Below are 8415 nucleotides of genomic sequence, written 5' to 3'. Positions count from 1 at the left end.
TACAGCTGAATCAAATGATTACTAAACTTATTATGGTAATTACTTCCTACGATATATCAATGTTGAATCACTATGTTGTATACCTGAAACTAATATATGTCAACTATAAATTTAAAAAAGTTTTAATTAAAATTTTTTTTTAAAACACAGCTGAATAGTTGTATTTTAGCTATTGTATCTAGTGTTAGATTATCTAGTCCAGCCCATTAATTTTAAAGACAAAGCTACTAAGGGACAGAGAAGTCACATAACTTGATCAAAGCCACACAACTAGTAGCAGAGGACTAAAATCCAAATTTCCTGGTTCTTAGTCCAACTCTGCCATGTTGAAAACTTCCTTTTCCCTTCTAAGCTGCTCTATCAAAAGTTCATTTTTAACTTTTAATCTCTTAGCAGGGAGTTTTCCACATTCAGATTCTCCCCAGTTCTGCACACCTGAACACCTTTTCACTGTTCCTAACCATAGACCAGGTATATAGAGAACAAAAGGAAAAGAGAAAACTGAGAAGTGGATTGGTCAAAAGAAGTTTCAGCAACAAATGGAATTTGGTTTAATGTTTGAAAACTAAGTATGATTTAAATAAAGAAGATCCTCACTGGGCCGGCCCGGTGGCTCAGGCGGTTGGAGCTCTGTGCTCCTAACTCCGAAGCTGCCAGTTCGATTCCCACATGGGCCAGTGGGCTCTCAACCACAAGGTTGCTGATTCAACTCCCGCAAGGGATGGTGGGCTGTGCCCCCCTGCAACTAGCAACGGCAACTGGACCTGGAGCTGAGCTACGCCCTCCACAACTAAGATTGAAAGGACAACAAGTTGACTTCGAAAAAGGCCTGAAAGTACACACTGTTCCCCAATAAAGTCCTGTTCCCCTTCCCCAATAAAATCTGAAAAAAAAAAAAAAAAGAAGAAGAAGAAGATCCTACTGAGAATGTGACGTATGGAAGTCTGTGTCTCGCAACAAGATGAAGTGGGAGAGCGGGGTGAAAGAGAGGGGAAGTGAGAGCCAGAGATAGAGAGAGATGGTCCAATCACAGCCTGCAAGTTAGGAAGGGATGCTAAGAGCTCCCCTTCACAGGTGTACTCTCCCCAACACCTCCATCCATAGAGCTGAACATTTATTTGAGACTGAGAGGCAGAAATGTCGATGGTTAATATTGCTTGACCACTGAAATATATTTGAAATTGTAAGAGATGAAATCCTTCCTGGTAGACCATTTGAAATGCAGTAATGTTGTTTCGTACTTTTCATATTTTTCATGTTTTAAGAGCCTCAGAAATTTGTTTATACCTCAATGGCTTTTCTGATATTTGGCATCTTCTAGAATCATGACTGCAACACCTGGTCTTTCCTCCCTTCTGTGGATTCTCCATCCGTCCATTCATCTCAGGGATTGTCTCAACATTTGCCCATAGAAGTAAACCAGACCTTGTCCTCTCTTCCTTTTTAAAAATATTTATGTTTTGTCAAATTAATATGTGTATGTAGTTTTAATTCTCAAAGAGCAACATAGGGACCATAATGATAAATAGCAGTACCCCATCTCACACCTTCCCACCAAGTCCTTCTTTACTTTCACCAATTAGCTAACTTCACATTTTTGAAGCATAAACACAGAACTTCGGAAAAAGTGGTATGTTTCTACAATGGAATATTATTCAGCCATGAGGAAAAAAAGGAAATCTTGCCATTTGCAAAAACATGAGGGCATTATGCTAAGTGAAATATGCCAGACAGAGAAAGACAAATACTGCATGGTATCATTTATATGTGGAATCTTAAAAAAAAAAAAAAAAAAAAAGGAGTCAAACTCATAGAAACAGTAGAAAAGTAGTTGCCAAAGGCCAGAGGGTGGGGGAAACAGGGAGAGGTTGGTAAAAGGGTACATACTTTTAGCTATATGATGAATAAGATCTGAGGATCTAATGTAAAACAAGATGACTATAGTTGATAACATATTATATAATTAAAATTTTCTAAAAGAGAACTTAAATGTTGTCACTGAAAAACAAAAACAAAAACAAAACCAGACCTTCCCCCAGTTCCTACCATATCTCCTACCTACTATCATCTCTCCTATTACTACGGATGAGCTTGGATGACGCCAGGCTCCAGTCTGTGCACCAGACCCTGTCCCCTTCCATTTGCTCAATAACAACAATCTTCCCTTCTCTCCTGCAACATTCTTTTCCCCTCTACTGAAACATTTCCATTAACATATAAACATGCCATTAATCCTCCCATCTAAAAAAATGAAACTTATCTTGACTCCCACTCCCTTCAGATTCCACTGCTTTTCTCTTCTTTTCATCACATACACCCACAAAAATTTCCTGAAACAGTTGTCAATACCCACTGTCTTCTATTTCTTTCCTCCCATCTGTCTTGAACCCAACTGCAGATAGCCTTTCATCCCCTCCACTCCACTGACATTGCTTTTGTTAGGTTAATAATGACTGTCCGATGCCAAATTCCTCTCCTAACTTGACCTGGCAGTAGCATTTAGCATCATCGATCACTCTCCTGGAAGTATTGTCTTCGCTTGGCGTCCAGGACACCACACTCTCCTGGTTTTTCTCCCCCATCTCTGTCTGTTCCTTCTGGATCTCTTTTGCTGCTTCCTCTAATCTTTAAATGTTGGAATTCCTTCAGATTCTATCCTTAGACCTCTCATTCTACCTGTACTCAGTGCCTGCATGATAGCATACAGCCTCAGGGCTTTAATTCCACCTACTGATGATTCCCAAATGTATATCTTCAATCCAAATCTCTTCTCTTAAACTCCAGACTCAGCTCTATCCAGCTGTCTACTGGATATCTTCACTAAGTTGTCCACACACATTTCAAACTCAATTCACCCAACCCAGAGCTCCTGGTTTTCTCCTGCCACCTGTTCTCCCAGCAGTCTGCTCCCCATCTCATTTCATGGCAACTCCAGTCCAGTTGCTCAGAGAACAAACTACAGAGGCATCATTCAATTCTTTTTCATATCCCATATCACATCCATCAATAACTCTTGTTAGATTTACCTTTAAATTATATCCAGAATTTAGTTATACCCCACCACTCTTACTGTTACCACCATCATCTCTTGCCTGGACGAATCCAATAGCCTCCTACCTATAGTCTCCCATACTCTGTCCTTGTCCCCTTTTAGTATAGTCTTAACACAGAGAGGCTCTTTTAAAGCACCAACCAGGTCACAATCCTCTTTTGTTTGCAATCCTGCAAGGGTTCCCTGTGTTGCACACAATGCAAGCCAAACTCCTACTGGAACCTTTAAAGCCCTCCCCTCTGGCCCTCTGGGCATCTCTGCACTCACTTCCTCCTCCTCCCATCCCCATTTTGTTAACCCCTCTTCAACTACGCTGGCCTTCTCTACCTTCTAGTATCTTCGCATATACTGCTTCATCTGCTTTGGCTGCTCATCCCCAAATGTCTGCATAGCTGGTTCCCTTATTTCTTTCAGGCTCTGTGCAGATATTTTCAGTGAAGTTTCCCTGCCCGAGCTGTCTAAAATGTCAGTCTCCCTCGCTGACATGTCCTATTACCTTTTCCTGCTTTATTCATTTTTTTCTTACCACTTATCACTATCTCACATACTAAATATTTCACTTTGTTGTCATGTTTATTGTTGGTTTCTCTCATGAAAATGTAAGTTCCGTCATAGCAGAGATCATCTGTTTTGGATTTCTGCTATTTCCTAGGCACTCAGAACAGCACCTGTATTTAGGAACTCAATATCGGTTGAAGTCATATATTACTTCTCTGTTTTACAGACTGAAAAACTGGTGCACAAAACCCCTGAGGTTGCTCATGTGAAATGGTGAGGCTTGAACTAGAACATGAGTCCCAACCCCCAAGGCTGAACTATTTCCATTTACCAGGGTATTTTCCACCATTCAATTTAGAATTGTCTACATAAATGTCTACCTATAATGGGAGAAATCAGTTGCAGCTAGAAAATGAGCAACATTTTCCCTCAAAATTGGCTCTGTTCATACATTTAAATTGCTGTTTCATATTTGTGCAATTGCATTAAAACCAACACACAAGGATGATCACCGCGATATTCTATGTAAGAGCAGAAATTTTAAAATCCTTAATGCCCATCAATAAATTATGTTGCCTCCATACAACGGAATACTTCTGCAAACATGAAAAAAGACTGAGGTATATCCGTAAGTATTGATTTGGATATCATGTCTCCAAGCTATGCTATATGCTCTACCATTTCTTATCCACAATTCCAAAATCCAAAGCACTCTAGAAACTAAAAGATGTTTTGTTTTGAAATGTAATTTGTGGCAAAACCCGACCAGTCCTAAACCCACTTGACAGCAAACATCTATCTGTCCTGACATGAAAATATGTAAAGTGTTAATTGATCGCACTTGGTGTGAATAGAATATTCATACCTCCAGTGCAAAAGCAATTCAATGTGTTTAATTATGGGGTGCTGCCTCAGACCCCACCAACTGTGTTATGTGGTATTTGGTATATGCACTGGATTACTACTCAAAAACCCCAAGGATTCTGAGTTCCTAAACTCAGCTGGCCCTAAAAGCTCTCAACAAGGAATTACGGCCTACAAAAACAAGATGCAGAATACTGTCTGTGAAATGATCCAATCTGCACAATTTAAAAAGATACACGCACTGCTTTATGTCTGGAAATTCTGAAAGGAAAATATATTTTTTATAAAGGAAGAATTTACATTGATGATTTCTAAGGAGAGGAACAGAGGAAGTGCTGAATGGCTCTATCATCACAGGGACTGGCAGCGGGAGGGAGCTCCTGGGTCTCTCTCTGTTGTGCTGCCATGGGATGATTTGACCCCAAGCACCTTGCATCTCTGTGGGTCTCTGCTGAAGATTACATGCTCTAGAGATGAAGCTGATTGACCCTCTGTGGGAAGGGGTAAGGTGAACAGATGTGAGGAAGTCTCCTTTGATGGTGCAGACCGTGCCTCCACAAAAGAGGCAGTGCTCAGGCTTACGGAGGGAGGAGAATGACTTGCTGGGCAGACAACTAAAACAGATGTCAACAACACACGGCACAGGACCTGACCTAACTGTGTTCTGCCTCTTTCTACCTGTCTGTTAGTAACTGGGTAAACCTCTTAAACCTCCTGGGCCTTGTTTTCTACCGATGGAGGGAGAGAGGCCTCTATGCTCTCACAGCCCTATCAGTTTGCGGATGGACTACACACATGGCTCTCGGACCTGAAAGTGCATCTGAATCACCTAGAGATCTTATTAAAACTACCGATTCTGACTCAGAAGGTTTAGGGCGGCCTGCACAAGCTCCCAGGGGATGACAAAGGTGCTGGTCAACCAGACCGCACTTTCAGTGGCCAAGTCCCAAAGCACTGAGCTGTGCCTAGCAGGTGATGGCACACTGAGCAAAAGTTAGCAAAATCTGAGCTTGGAATGGTTTACTATATAGTAGCGGTCCATTGATCAAAACTTCCTTGGTGACCCAGTTTATTGCATACGTTGAAAGTACAGACTTAAGCACGAATGGGGTTTGTCCTTTGTGAAGGCAAGTGACTTTCATTTAATCATTAATCAAGAACCCAAAAGTTTATCCACATATTAATATGCTGAAGTATAATCAAAGGGCTTTATCATCAACCGTCTTAGGTACTCAAGAAACAAATGATCCTAACTTTGGCTTAGAGCTAATACAAAACAATCACTTTTCAAGGTTTTCATGATTAATGTAAACATCAGAGAATTTTCTTGAGCTGTCGACCAATCTATTGTCCAATAATACCAGGATATTAACCAACAGAATTTAGCTTTGGTGGTGGTGGTGGGGGGAGGTCCCTGGGGGGGTAGCCTAGGTTTTCATTTATGGCTGTTCAGAGTCAAGCTCATAGATGGATTTCAATAAATAATTCATTCTAATGGAACTGGTCTAAAGTGAGTTGAGTACAGTGCTAAAAGTATCACAATGAGTTTGTTTATCTAAGGCTGTGCCTACGTTAGGAAGTCAAACCCCACTCTGATAGGTTTGATGGTGTTTAGTCTACATTAGGTATAATTTTGTAAGTCAAGTACCCTCATGTCAGACATTTTCCAAATTACTTTCAGACTAGAAACCACATCAGAAACCTGAGTTGATTACAACATTAATTACCCCCAATCAAACATCTGCCCCTCTGCCAGTATTCTTCCATTCTGTGTCCTTTCACTGGCATTACACTGGCATGCCTTGGGGACACAGGAGGCTGGGAGAGACAAATAAGATAATTACCTGTGAATTATTGAATAGGATGGTGTTCTGGATACTTCAAGTTATAATTCATCTGAAAGACATAAAGCAGTTGGAATTTGTTTTTTTTTTTTAAATCCTCAAAAGGCAGCATTTTGTATCAAACAGAGAGCTTGAAATCTCAGGTGCTATGGGATACTCGACAGTAAGAGCTAAAAACATAACTATAAGGAAAGGGCTTTTAAGTAATAAGAGACAAAATCAAATAAATGAATAAATATTTAATAAGACAAGTGGTAACAAGGAACGTCTGGAACCACTCAGTCCAGAAGGCAAGCTTTTCCCAATTAAAGCTAAGGAGCACAGAAACCCTCTGTCACTGGATGTAGCAGGGGGTTCCCAAAAACTATCAGGGTATCAGTGGCAATCCAGTGGAGTCTGGCTGGAGAAGAGTTACACCTTCAGCAAGTTAAGAGGGGAAGGGATATTTAAGATCTACTCACTTAACTTTCAAATATATTATTGTTAATTATAATCACCATGCTGTACATTAGATGCCCAGAACTTATTCATCTTCTAAGTCTGTGTCCTTTGACCCCGATTTTCCCATTTCCCCCACCCCCAGCCCCTGGCGACCACCATTCTGGTCTCTGTTTCTGTGAGTTCGGCTTTTTTAGATTCCACAGACAAGTGAGATCATACAGTATTTGTCTTTCTCTGTCTGACTTATTTCGTTTAGCTTAATGCCCTCAAGATCCATCCATGCTGTCACAAATGGCAGGGTTTCCTTCTTTCTCAAGGTTGAATGATATTCCATTGTATAGGTATATCACATCTTCTTTGGACAGTCAGTTGAAAGTTGTTAAGAAAGATCTTAAATGTCAACACCACAAAAAAGTATTGGTGATTATGTGACGTGATGGAGGTGTTAGCTAAAACAGGGCTGTGTTGATTCGAACCTCAGGAGTTTCCTGGGTGAAATCTGAAACTGGCCCTTATACACAGAAGGCAAGGAGGGACCCAAGGAAGAGGAAGACCACTCCAGATACGTAGGTGGGTGGCGGGTTTAATAGGTAAAGGAACTTCCATATGAAGCTTGTCTTGGGTGTCCTCAAGACAGTGGATCTTTACACCTGCTCACCAGAATCTTAAAAGTTTATACAGACGCCTTAATAGGGCTCAGTCATGTATACTATTAAGATGGTTTCAACAACAGCTTATTCTCTCAAGATTTGTCTTTGAAATGGCTCCAGCTATGGGAAAAGTGGGCAGAACATACATTCCAAAGACAAGGTAGGAGGAAGAGGAGCTTCCAATTGCCTGTGTCCAGCTCACAGGTCAACCAGCAGTCATGTCCTCTCAATGACCTTCAACATGGTAGTAATCATTTTGTAATATACAAGTGTATCAAATCACATCAACATGTGCACCTGAAACTTACACAATGTTATATGTCAATTATATCTCAATAAAGCTGGAAAAAATGTTTTAAATAAAGATACACAGATTCTACAACCTATAATATCCATCTCTAGATAAATTCTGCTCTACAGAGGAAATCTAACAAAAATGTATAAGGGAATGTGTACAAGGAAGTTTACTTAAGCTTTCCTTACTGTCTATAAACAGAAGATGGATGAAAAAATCTAAGTCTATTCATGTAATGGAAAGCTATTTAGTAGGTACAATTAATGAAATACCACCACATGAAATACATGTGAATAAATCTTTAAAAGAATATTGGTGCTCGCTTTGGCAGCACATACACTAAAATTGGAATGATACAGAGAAGATTAGCATGGCCCCTGCGCAAGGATGACATGCAAATTCGTGAAGCATTCCATATTTTTATGAGGGTAAAGGGGATCAAATATAGGGTGATGGAAGGAGAACTGACTCTGGGTGGTGAACACAGAATGGGATTTATAGATGATGTAATACAGAATTGTACACCTGAAATCTATGTAATTTTACTAACAATTGTCACCCCAATAAACTTTAATTAAAAAAAAAATATTGAATGGAAGAAATAGCAAGTTATACAAGTATGCCTCCTATTATGTTAAACGTCGAAAATGTTCAAATCAATACCATCTATTGATGAAAACACATGGGTGTAGTGAATGGGTAAAAACATGAGTGAGAAGAAGAATCATCAACCTAAGAGCAGTTGTTACCACTAGAAAGGGAAGTGGGAAA

The 8415-nt window shown here is 40.0% G+C and overlaps 1 non-coding gene across 1 annotated transcript; it reads left to right on the top strand.

Annotated features, from left to right (window-relative positions):
- The first annotated feature begins 7959 nt into the window (after nucleotides 1-7959).
- On the top strand, nucleotides 7960-8066 carry LOC141570331 (U6 spliceosomal RNA). The gene has a single exon (XR_012494323.2). It is a non-coding gene; the product is annotated as a U6 spliceosomal RNA (small nuclear RNA).
- Nucleotides 8067-8415: the final 349 nt, after the last annotated feature.

This window comes from Rhinolophus sinicus, chromosome 1 (genome assembly GCF_057876585.1).
Source record: "Rhinolophus sinicus isolate RSI-liver-muscle chromosome 1, RSI-T2T, whole genome shotgun sequence".
Classification (NCBI taxonomy): Eukaryota; Metazoa; Chordata; class Mammalia; order Chiroptera; family Rhinolophidae; genus Rhinolophus; species Rhinolophus sinicus.
This window is presented reverse-complemented; position numbering and strand designations above follow the sequence as displayed.